At 34.4% G+C, this 11,873-nt stretch overlaps 1 long non-coding RNA gene across 1 annotated transcript; it reads right to left on the minus strand.

Annotated features, from left to right (window-relative positions):
• Positions 1-1,628: 1,628 nt before the first annotated feature.
• On the minus strand, positions 1,629-2,701 carry LOC144656098 (uncharacterized). Its single transcript, XR_013571258.1, has 2 exons — positions 2,585-2,701; positions 1,629-1,832 (listed from the first exon to the last, which is right to left on the minus strand). It is a non-coding gene; the product is annotated as an uncharacterized LOC144656098 (long non-coding RNA).
• Positions 2,702-11,873: the final 9,172 nt, after the last annotated feature.

The following is an 11,873-nucleotide window of genomic DNA, read 5'->3' on the forward strand; positions in this document are numbered from 1 at the left end:
GCGACCGAAAGTCAAATACAGGAATTTTTCTTTTATCAATAACTCTCAAAGTACTATTTGAGTTAAAACTCTTCAGAACAGAATCTCAAAAATTAGTGAGAGGAAGAGGTCATTGCGTCAGAATATAGGGCTAGCAACACAATATCTTCATTGAAATATTTTTATTGTAAATACAACTGAGAAATCTACCGAGTTGGTTGTTATAATATCTAAGAATATTTCAGTGTATTTGGTGTATAAGATCCATTGTAAGATATTGTTTATTAGGGGGTTTCAACAAGCAAAACAGTTTAACAGTCGTAATTGGAAAGTTTGCCACACGCAACGAATTTTCAAAGACGTGTACGAAAATATTGAACCTGGCCAGTATTATCATAAAATGAAAGGGACCTGTTTCCATTTCGGACAGAAATGTCTTTTGTTCTTTCGTCCTTTTTCAGTTAGTTAGTCGTTCTTTTAATATACTAACGTACTTAGAGCAAACAAAAGCGGAATAGAAGAAATGATTAATTTCCATCAAGGGCTTAGAATAGAAATTCCGGTCGATTCTCTAGACACGAAAACTAATGATGTCTTGAACACAAACACAAAAGCTGAGAAATCAATTTGGACAAAAAATTCTGTGAATATATAGCTTTGATAAAAGAGAGTTTTATTGAATGCGTCAAATATAGAACGATGGCTACTATGAATAGGGTTAAATGCGAATTAACTAAAAAAAGATGAGTTAAACACTTAAAGCTGACAAAAACGTTTTGAAAACGTTGCAGACGAGAGGTAGTATGTTTTAATGGAAACATTACGCAAACCGGACGGAGGCCGTCTTTGTGTGGGCGTAACTAATTCTGAGCAGTGAATTTGATCAAATTTTAATTGAAAAACCCTTCGAAAGTTTTGTACTACCACTTGAAAAATTTTTATGAGTTCGTTATTATCAAAGGAAACAAAAGCTTTTTTAACTACAGACAAAGGAGCTTACACTATAATTCATTATTGAAAGCATGTTGCTCAGTTAAAAGAAGTTAACAAATGTCTTTCTGAAGCTTCCATCTGATACATATGTAAAAATTGAATAAAACTTCCTAATTCGGTGATTTTAATTTCAAAAAAAAGGCCTGCCTAAAAATTAAGATTTTCATAACGCGACTTTTTATCAATTTCTATATTTAGATCCATCGTGCCACGTAAAGTTTTATATTTTCAACGGGACCCATTGTGTTTCCAAATCACAAAGCTGTTATTTTCGCACGCGCTACATTAACTTTTGAGTTTTCTTTTAACTTAGATCATAAAAGAAGATTGTTTCAAAGTGACAAAAATTTGAGGTACAAGTGTAATAAATCTAAAGGCGCTGCCGTACCAAGGACACTGGACGCAATGAATGGTTAAACAAATTTGTCAGCTAAAAGCTTAATGCTTGAAGTACATACAGGATATGTCTTGTAACAATGGAAGTTTATTTCAGTAAAACTGAAAACCCTGAAGATCAATGTAATGTGTATGAAAAGAACTACAGGAGACTCCGAAAACCACAAAATTTTGAATAAATCAGAAAGGTTTACGAAATTGTTTATGAATAATACACTGAACATATTTATTCACAGAAGTAGAACAGCTCAATGCTCGCATTTCTCCAAAATTCGGATTTATTTTTATTTTTTCTGGATGCAAAATCTGCCTCTCATTGGCGGTTCTTTAGAAGACCCGCGATAGCAAATACACAATGGCTGGAATTATAATTTAATTATTTTTGTTGCGTTGGTGGTTTGCAGACTTTTCCCTTCAGCTCATAATCAGTTGACTGATACATCTTGTAGAGTTCCATCTCTAAGCTGCAAAGGTAAAGATAAAGTAATTCAGATTTGCAAATTTCTTTTAATCTACATCTTTGTAACCTTGTCGGCATCAACTGTAGCTACTGAACAAATCGCGTTGTTACACCTTTAAAGTTATATGGCAGTTAATCACATAAAGTGCAGTTAGATCGCTAATCGTAAATTTCAAACCATTCTTTAAAACAAGGATTGGCCATTAAGAAGGCTCGAGAAAGCGAAGAAGAGATAAAAATCAAACGCAGCAGGGGACATGAACTGACATGGACACCTTTATCGCGAATATCCAATGTTTGGTTCATATCAAAATGGGAACCCGTTCACATCGTAAAACACGACCAACATAATCTGACATGCAAACAGACAACATTTTAGTTACCGTATTTCATTCTTTCTTCCCTACTAAATAGAAAGGTTTGAATAGAACATTGCTAAAAAAACTGAGTTTGAAAAGAAAATCGAAATCTTGGTTCCAACGAAATTTTAATCCGAGTACGATTGACACAAAACCTGTCGGCGAGTAAATACGTCTTCGGGTAGGTGGCTGAACGGGTTAATTTGATAATTCAACGCGACAAAATCAATGTAAATTAAGAAACAAGTGCTAAAAGAACAGATACAACAGAGATCAGGTCACTCTAACAGTTAAGAGGTGCATTACCACTCATCCTACTTGCTCTATTGTCATTCAGCAACTTTTTATCGCAAATTTCCTGTTTTAAGAAGCAATTAATTTCGTCACCATTGCGTACCTGGCCACTTCTTTTATCCCACTATCATCTTCACAAGCTTTTTTCTTCTTTTGTTTTGAACATTTGCTCATTACCGACTTGAGTACCTGCAAGCGTGCAATTCTATGGTCGCAAGTTTCTTGCACAAAAACCAATATTTACTAATGGACATACAACGCAGGTTTATATTGTGCTTGGGAAACTTTCTGAGCCGCAACCTGGCACTGAACTTTTGCACAATTAACGAGCATTAATGAAAGAAATATTCTTTAAATTTTGCTCTCTTTAGATGGCGCAAAGACCAAAAAACCTTTCATAATCCCGAGAAGCCACTTCCTCGATTTGTAGTGGTTTCCAATAAAGGTTAACTTGCGCGCATTGTGTTGGATTGAACTGCGTTTGCTTTCATTCTTTTCAGCTCAACGAAATCCAAACTAGAATGATTTAATAGTTCTTCTGAAAACGTGAATCCCTCCGTAAAAAGCCAGGTCTTCCGAGTACCATTAAATTGTCCTAAGTTTATTGCTAAATCGAATCCTCTAGTTTCCATCCTTCAACACTCTTCCATATGTTATCTTCTATCTTCCCACTGATCTTATCCTCAGTAAAATAAAGCCCAGAAAATAAAATAATAACATTATGACTTAAAATCGCAGACTTCTTTCTTTGTTTTAGTATTGTCGCCAATAATCATCTAAAACATTTGAATTTTTACGGCGTTCACAAAATCACCCTTTTGTAGACACGGTCAATGTTCTTTTACCCGGGTGTTCTCCAAAACAAACTTTTAACTGCATTACTTAAGTTACATTTTCGAAAAAAAAAACATTAACTTTAATAGCATAGCCTTTTCAGTTTTTCCCCTTCACTTTTGGCAGAGTTTGACAATAAATTGTTGCCAGTCGGTTTTATTTTGTTTGTATAATTTGAAGAATACTGCATGTTCCCGGCTCGTCTTTAAAAACTGATCTAAGATTAAAATAGTCCAAGATTAATCGCTTTTTAAGAAAAAATGTCATCATGATATCGAGTAATTTTGCAGACCCAAAACATGGGACCAGTTTGAAGACAATTGCGTTTTTTAACTTGGGATAAAATCACAAATAATACCGTGGAATATAACAAATAAAAACAACAGTACAATCCAAAATGAATGCACTTGATTCATTGAATTGTTACTCAGATAAAACGCTGTTTAAAGCGGCTTGTTTTTGTGACTTGTGTCAAACAAGGCTCACAAAGAATATGATAAACTTTAAAAAAAAGGAAAGAAAAGCTGGCTGAATTTTTTTAAACAATATTTTACAGTTTGTTCCTAGGTTGTAACTTGCATAATGGTCTGTCTCTGATGTTTTAGTGGCTTTGTTTACCTCGATATGAATCCCGTTCTCGCACAAAGAATGCCTTGCCTAGCAACTGTATATCAGCACAGATTTATTTATATATCAGTGAATTGAACAAAAGAGTTTGTGTCGGTTATGAGCAAGCCAGCTTAAATTTTACCGAAAAACTTCAATCCATTCATTCACCCACGCTAGGTTCTTAGGTCAAACCCTTAACATTTGGAATTCCACGAATTTTAAGCTTCTCTTTTTAACAGCGTCGATGTTTTCTTTCCTATCGATGCCGAAAATTAAAATTACGAAACATGCCTTTGATCTATCCGCCGACTATACTAGTAAACAACAACAACAACCGTTATAATTTACTCATAAACAAAGCAGACAAATTGTCAACCAAGATTTAATTTGTATACAGTAATAAACTACATTGTTCGAATTTTGGAAAAATGCCTTGTGGTCAGCTCAGTATCACTGCAATCATAACTCTGTAGCTAGCGGAAAAGAAAAATCATCTATTTTTAGCGTTTGTGCGGAACTTGCTCTGACACGTTAGTATTGTAAACTTTAAAACAAATTCGTCCAACGATGATTAACCAATCAAAATGCTTTATCAGTGTCTGAATCTTTAAACGTGCTCTTACTCAACATACTACCCAATATTCTTGGTCACCCCACAAAAAACGCCTCTATAGGGTTCTTAGAAGACACCAAACTTCTAAAACATTTCCTTCAGTTTTAGATAAAGTTGACAGGTAGTGAAATATAAAGAACGTGGCAACATTTTTCCTTTGGGTTTGTGTGCAATGTTTCCTGTGATATTTGTTGGTAGTAAAAATAACTACAAACAGGTTTTTGTTTATTTGTTAGCTTTATCGGTAAGCAACGCTGGAGAGTGACACAATGGCACGTTTCTCTGTCTAAAAATAAGTTTCTAGGTGTAAAAAAGCGCTAAAAATAGCTTGATGCAAACACCAAAATTAATCATCACTGATTGTCGCTAAATGGTTTACTTTTTTCAAATTAGTGATCGTGGTCAGCGAGATATATTTGTAAAAAAACTATGCATTACCAACAGCGTTGCGGCTAACCGTTTCAGCTAAATCCAGTATTGTGTATCGATAAAGCAAGATTCGGAAGTTCTACTCATTACGAACGTTTAACTCTGGAACTTGTATTGCCTGCATTTTAAGTTAGAATATCAAAGTCTGTCGGAAATTCCAACTGATGCTAATTGTTTCAGGTTTGCCGCAGTTTCCGATTATATCTGCCTAGTTTGCCTGAGAAAAGTTACAACGTTATTTATGTAACAATTTGATTAAAACAAGAAACACTGGAGTTTACTGAAGTACTTGGCATTAAAACCACGAGTGGAATTTCATCATTTTTCCAAACCGCCATGATACATAAACATTTTCTTTTGTAATTATATAGCCGTCAGTAAATCCTATATTGTCAGCACAGCTATTTTTCCTTAATTTCTGGGAACTGTCCAATTTGGGATTAAATTTGGATAGTTTCAATTAGGACTTTTAGGTAAAATTCACAATCTGTCCAATTTAAGATAAATTGGACAGTTTCGTCTCAGCCAATCAAATCGAAGAAAAAACATCATGTGACGGATATTAGCCAATTAGCACAAAGCATAGCGTCAGCCCTGTAAACTTGTCCTGTTTTAGTCAGTCGACAATGACGGAATTTTATAGAGCAAGTTTGCTACGTTCTTCTATTCCTTTTGAGCTTTTCAGCAATAAAAACAACAAAGAGAAATTTTTTACGTTGTCAGAAGAGGAGCTAGCTACACTAAGAAGCAAAAACCAGGAGCAAAACACCTCCAATAGTACAAAACTCTGTCAGATATTCATCGCCATGAGGCATGAGCTAGATGCAATTCTTTGTCGTTTTTTGCTGAAATTCGAAAAGAAAAGACGGCGATGAAGTACGAACGATATAGTGGAAAGGAGTATGTCACATTCAAGAAGTTGTTAAGCTCTTCGGACACTTTGTTTACGCTTTTCATTGATTGATGCAGTGTTTTCACTCACTTTGTAGCAAGCTTCGCAAACTCAGGTGAATAAAATTGCACTGTTTTGTTTAAGTTTTATTTGTGAAGACAATGCTCTGAGTGAGTTGCATGTGCTGTGTTATGCCTACTATTGTTGAATGTTTTTCCCGTTCTGGACATAAGTTTATTGTTTATGCTGGATTGACTGACTACAAGCTATATAATTATTATGTAACCGGACTACATGCTTGTCCAATTTTGGAAATAATTAGATTAAAAAATTCCTCTGACAGCCAAATTTTGGCTGCCCTCGGAATTTTTTTCATCAAATTATTTCCAAATTGGACAGCATGTAGTCCAATTACGTATACTAATTAGCCTTACCGTATTTTAAATTTTGCACAGTTTATATCATCAAAAAGTTTGTCGGCTGAACTAAGACAGAATTATCCTTCGAGCAATAACTGAAATGGAAAGATGAATGGTTAAAATTTCACGGCGTTCAAAGGTATCTCTGTCCGCGTAATATGAAAACGTTGCAGAAAAAAAATGACTGTATTTTCATCCTTATTTTGTAAATGTACTTTATACTTTTGCTTCGCCTCATATATTTTTACGCTTAGGAATGCTCAGAATCTTATACCCCATCCACACCAGCAAAGCATGTTTAGTTAAACAAGGTTTAACAAGATGAAAAACAAAAACAAAATACTGAGAGACTGAATTTTGCGGGGGGTTTCAAGTAAGCTCTAATTTGTGTTTACATTGTGCTAACTTTAAAGTCGACAAACCTCGGCTAACAAGCTTTATGAAGAAAACAATTTTTAACCATGTCCCCTCTTCTAGCTTTGGTTTAATTAAACAGCTTTCGTCAGTTAATTTTAGATGAAAAATATAAAATGGAACACAAATTTCACAACCAGCAAAGCATTTTGCTTACTGTGAAAACATTCCAGGACAATTGATTGTATTTTCATTTTTATTTTGTAGAATGTACCCAATATTTGGTTGCATCTTTTCACATTGTTACATTTTATTAGGTATATTGGCAATCCAGATCGATTAGAAACTTCTGCGTGTTTTTGCATATTTTTATGCTCAGGAATGCTAAGTTTAAATTTAAATTACTTAGTAATTAATTTTAGCTAAAAACTGTCCAGAATACCAGCACTGTAGCTTTGTAGTCTTTATCTAATCATTAGTTATAAAGTGGTTGCTAATAGCTGCGAAATGTGACAATAAATTGGAAGAATCACTTCATTTCTTAATTTATGCATCAGCTAGAATATATCCTTTAAAATGTGTGCCACGTTTGTTTTTAAGCACTTCTGTCGGCTTTCAAACACAATCACCATCGCAACCAACTTTATAACACGTTCGAACGGTATAATCAACTACAAACAAGATTGCGCTTGCATTGTTGTGAACTAATCTGATGTATCTGTTTTGCTACTCTTCTTATGGGCTATTTTTGGTAATCTTGAAACCTTTTATCCTGAATCAGAAACTTCTTTAATAATCTAAAGAAAGTTCAGTGAGTTATCTCATTAATTCTACATGAAAATAAACTACGAGTAGCTAAACATTCCGTTAATTTTGTGGTTTTACACTGTAGGCCCAGCATGTCCAGTGTTTATCTATTATTGTTCCGTTGCTAAAGAAACATCTCTTGTAATAACAAACTATCACGCGATCAAAAAGAGTTCGAGTGCACCCTTAATTTTAATCATTGTGATAGCCAGTTATATTGCTGCTCAGAAGACGCACAGTACACGGTATTTCCTTGATTAAACAGTCCCTTCAGTAAGTGTGCACGTCTCACCAGCTAAAAAATTTGAAATAAGTACCTCTCGATGAGTTGCCTTTAAGTCTCACAAAACATAAACCAAGAGAGAATATGTAGCTTAATTATGTTGGCCCTTTGCAACTGGAGGTCTCATGACCAACTTTTCATCACTAAAAATGTTCATATAACTTTTTTTATTTTTAAATTAAAATACCGGAAATGGTATTAGCATAATGGTACATTTGATGACATTGACGTGTAAGAGTAAAAAAATGCAGGTAGTTTGATCAATTGAAAAATTTAAAAGATTTGCACGGAAATAAATTCTGAATAATAAGACTGAGTAACTGGGTGAGCCGTGTTTGATTTATCGAAATTCGAAATTGACCCTGAGATTTAGGGAATTAAACTGAACGAATGTTATTGACGTTACTGAAGATGAATAGTATATTTTATTTTGTTGTGGAACAAGTTAGTCATGTAAGAAAACTGGAATACTTTGTCCCCTAAGGCTGTCCACAAGTTGTTCGGCATTTCCCAAAACGTTGCTCAAAATTTGTCAAAACGTTGCTCAAAATTTGTCAAAACATTGCTTAAACGTTGCTCAAAAAATCCACGAGGTTGGTTCTTTTTACAAAAGTTGCTCTTTTCTGTCATTTGGTCTTTAGTTAAAATAGGCTAAATTCCAAAGGTAAGATTTCTAACCATTTTCTGGAGCAATTTTATTGCAGCAGGAGTTGCTAGATCACTTAATAATTTTCCTATAAACAACTACAAGAAACGTCTAATAATAAACTAGAGGGATTTACAAGGTTTAATTTCAATGAGAGGAATCGTAACTTTAAAGGTGCAAAAGATACTATATCATATCTGAAGATAATGATGGCATCACGTTTGCTGACGAGACTGTTGTCATGAACATATCATGGACTGAGACATTTGATTGAAATTTTGATTTGATACTATATTGATTGCGACACATTGTAGCTTCGGCACATGTATTGAATTTAATTACACTAATAAATCAGTGAACAGTATTTTTAAAGTTTTATGAACCAAAATTTGTCGATATTTAGTTGAAAGATGGGATCTTCCGTGGAATTCTTCGGCAAGCTTCGAAAATCCGCCCAAATTTCTGGAAATTTTTGTATGGCCTTCAGGAAACATTCGGAAATCTTCCAAATATGGTAAGACCAATTTAAACAGTAAAAGATGCTGCGAACTTTCAGAATGGATAAAAGTGCTCCAAATGCAAAAAGTTGGTAGAAATGTAAAAAGTTGCCAGAACGTTGGCTAGCAACTTGTAGACAGCTTCGATTCACACTTTGATACATTGTTATAACAGAAAATATTACACCAGAATTTGATAATTTTAATATGAGTTTTCTTGTCATGTGGCTCTGGTTTGATAGCAAATTTACAAACTCGTGCCCAGTTTTTTTCTGGACGTGAATCGACGAAAGCCCATGACCTGGTCATGAGAATTGTGTTTGACAGAATTAGAAAACTGTTTCATTTTATTTCCACCGCTGTCTAATGTTGAAGTCCAAGTGTTTGCCAAGTTTATCGCTAATTATTATGATTTTAATCTTTCAAAATATGAAAATTATATTGATATGAGCGCCCTGGGCATTTAAGGTGATTCTCTATCTGTCATGGAACTTCTTTTAAGCTTTTATCAACGATTGTTTATTTGTTCGTTTGTTCTAGTTAAATATAAAATGGAACTATTGAAGTCACCTTCTTGTGGATGAAAAATGATACGCTGAAAAAGCTGGTAATTTCAATGTATTTTTCAAAGTAAACTGTGATATAGGGGATAGTAAAACCATGAGGAAAATAAAAATAATATTCTATAAATGTTAATGCACTAGCGTGAGGTCATTATTGGGGAAATATTGGTAAAGTTTGTTTTCGTAAATTTATGGACCAAGCCGAAGGTTGTTGTGCTGCGACTCGCCATTTGGCCAAATTTATCTCTATTTTACTATCATAAAATTCGTTTTTTCCAAGTGGTATCCCAGATAAAAATACTGTATTTCCCATGCACTATGTTTACACTACTTTCAAGTGGTTGCTTTTCGTGTCAAAAGGAAATATAAGTACCAAAATGGAACGTTTTATTGCTAATTACTATTTTACTATAGCAACAACCTTCTTAAAATCACGTGAGATAGATATAAAACTCCAAATCACTCGCAAAACCAAACCGACCAGATATCTACATAAGAATTGAAAATTGGCTATTTTTAAAGAACATTTTCCCACACTGTTCCGATTTTACAGTAATTTCCGTAGATTGTATGTCCAGAATAATCTGGTTTCGTGTCGTACATGAGAATAAACTCGGAAATTGCGGTGTCATAATTGGTATATTGTCTAAACAGAAGACACTGTTGCTTGGTATACTAAATTGTTTTGATATTGTGTGTTTGATAAGTGTAGTCATGAAAAGAAATCTTTTATATCTGACGAATATCACAGTGTTTGTGCTCTTAAATTTACAAACAAATCAAAGTTTTTTTATCCAATAACTTTCGTCTTTTAATACTCCAACATAACATTACTTATATGTCTTAAAAGCTTTGGTGTTTTCAAAGGTCAAATGTTTTAACAACAACAACATGGCATATTTCGTGATATTTTTTTCCAGACATCCATTTACCGCAATGATATTACTATAAGCATTTACTCGGTAGCTGATTTAAAAAAAAAAAAACAGGAATATTAAAGTGTTTTCAATTTACGATCCAATTTACAGTTTAATGGCAGTTCATGTTTAGTCAAGTTTACGTATTGTTTCGGCTGCTCAGTATTTCTAAGTAATCCAATGTTGTTTAAAACGGTAAAGCTAACAACCAATGCTGTTTACTGAACTCTAAGTTGTCATGACCCAATAATTTTTCGGTCCTTAATCAGGTCTACATCGAAAACAAATCTTGTCGGCTAAAGAGCCAATTGAATTCATGCCAAATTTTGAAGCATATTTCTTCTTGGGCGTATCTCTCTCTCTCGTATAAAGTACCTTTTGTTATTACAGTTTGTTTCAGTGAATAGTACTTCAGCCTGATCGCAAACCAGTTTAGACATAAACTTTTGTGAGATTGGCAAGCCGCTCGCGCAAGCTACGACTGAAACATGCAAAAAAACCGACAGAAAACACAACATTTGGCGGAGAACGTCCATTTGTACCAAACAGCCTAAAACATCTCGAAAGTTGTGAGTGGTTTTTAGTACCGCGGCTTCGATACTGAAGAACTGGCACGTTTGGTTTGGCTTCCGAAAGGGACAAGATTGCATTTTTTTGTTGAGTGCTGAAACATTTCGGAATCCCGAGAAGGCACTGTTATACAGGGATAAAACAGTTGAAGCTACGGAAATTCAATCTACTCGCAAGGAAGTTCTTTAGGAAACCGGTATTGCATGTCTTCCCATTGACATTGCCCGTGGAAAAAAGCTGGTGTTAACCATGTGATTAAACCCCTGTCAGTGAAATTTAGCGTTCTATTTCGTCTTTCGCATTAATTTGCTCTGAGCTTAACCAGAATAGACGATTCGTTTTAGCAGGTCGAAGCCAGTTGTTTTGCATTGTTGCAACGAATATTTTTTTGTAAGAGGACTCAAGATATTGCTGCCAAATGAAAATCTAATGATGTGTGAAAAACCATTGTGGGTGATAATTTCTGGTAATTTGTCGGTATATATATACCATTTATTTTGTTTACTTACTCTATAATTGCTATAGCAACTAGTCGCGTGTCCCATGCCACATGCGAAGAACGAAAACTCTAAAAACAATCTTACAACATTCATTTTGAAAGAACCACTCTAAAACGACACCTAGCCGAGTTAAACTAAACGCTTGGGTTAAATTAGCAGTGTAATGTTGTTTTCGTGTGATTTTAACAGGTTAACAAGGTCACTGCAGCGTCATAAGTGGTATTGCCTTAACTACATTGTAAATTATTATACATTGGTGTCACCAGCTTGATTTTGATTGGCTATAAGCACGCAGCTAATTCTTGCTTGCTGTTTCTCTTACGTCATACCTACAGACATTAGATTTTACATATGTAGAAGTGACGTCATACCTACAGACAATAGTTTTATGCATGCAGAAGTGACGAAAGGTTGTAAGCTTATAAAAGTATATTTTGTGCGCGCTCTTGTCTTTACAAG

The sequence above is a fragment of the Oculina patagonica genome, chromosome 6, assembly GCF_052425735.1.
Source record: "Oculina patagonica isolate OP01 chromosome 6, crgOcupat, whole genome shotgun sequence".
Classification (NCBI taxonomy): Eukaryota; Metazoa; Cnidaria; class Anthozoa; order Scleractinia; family Oculinidae; genus Oculina; species Oculina patagonica.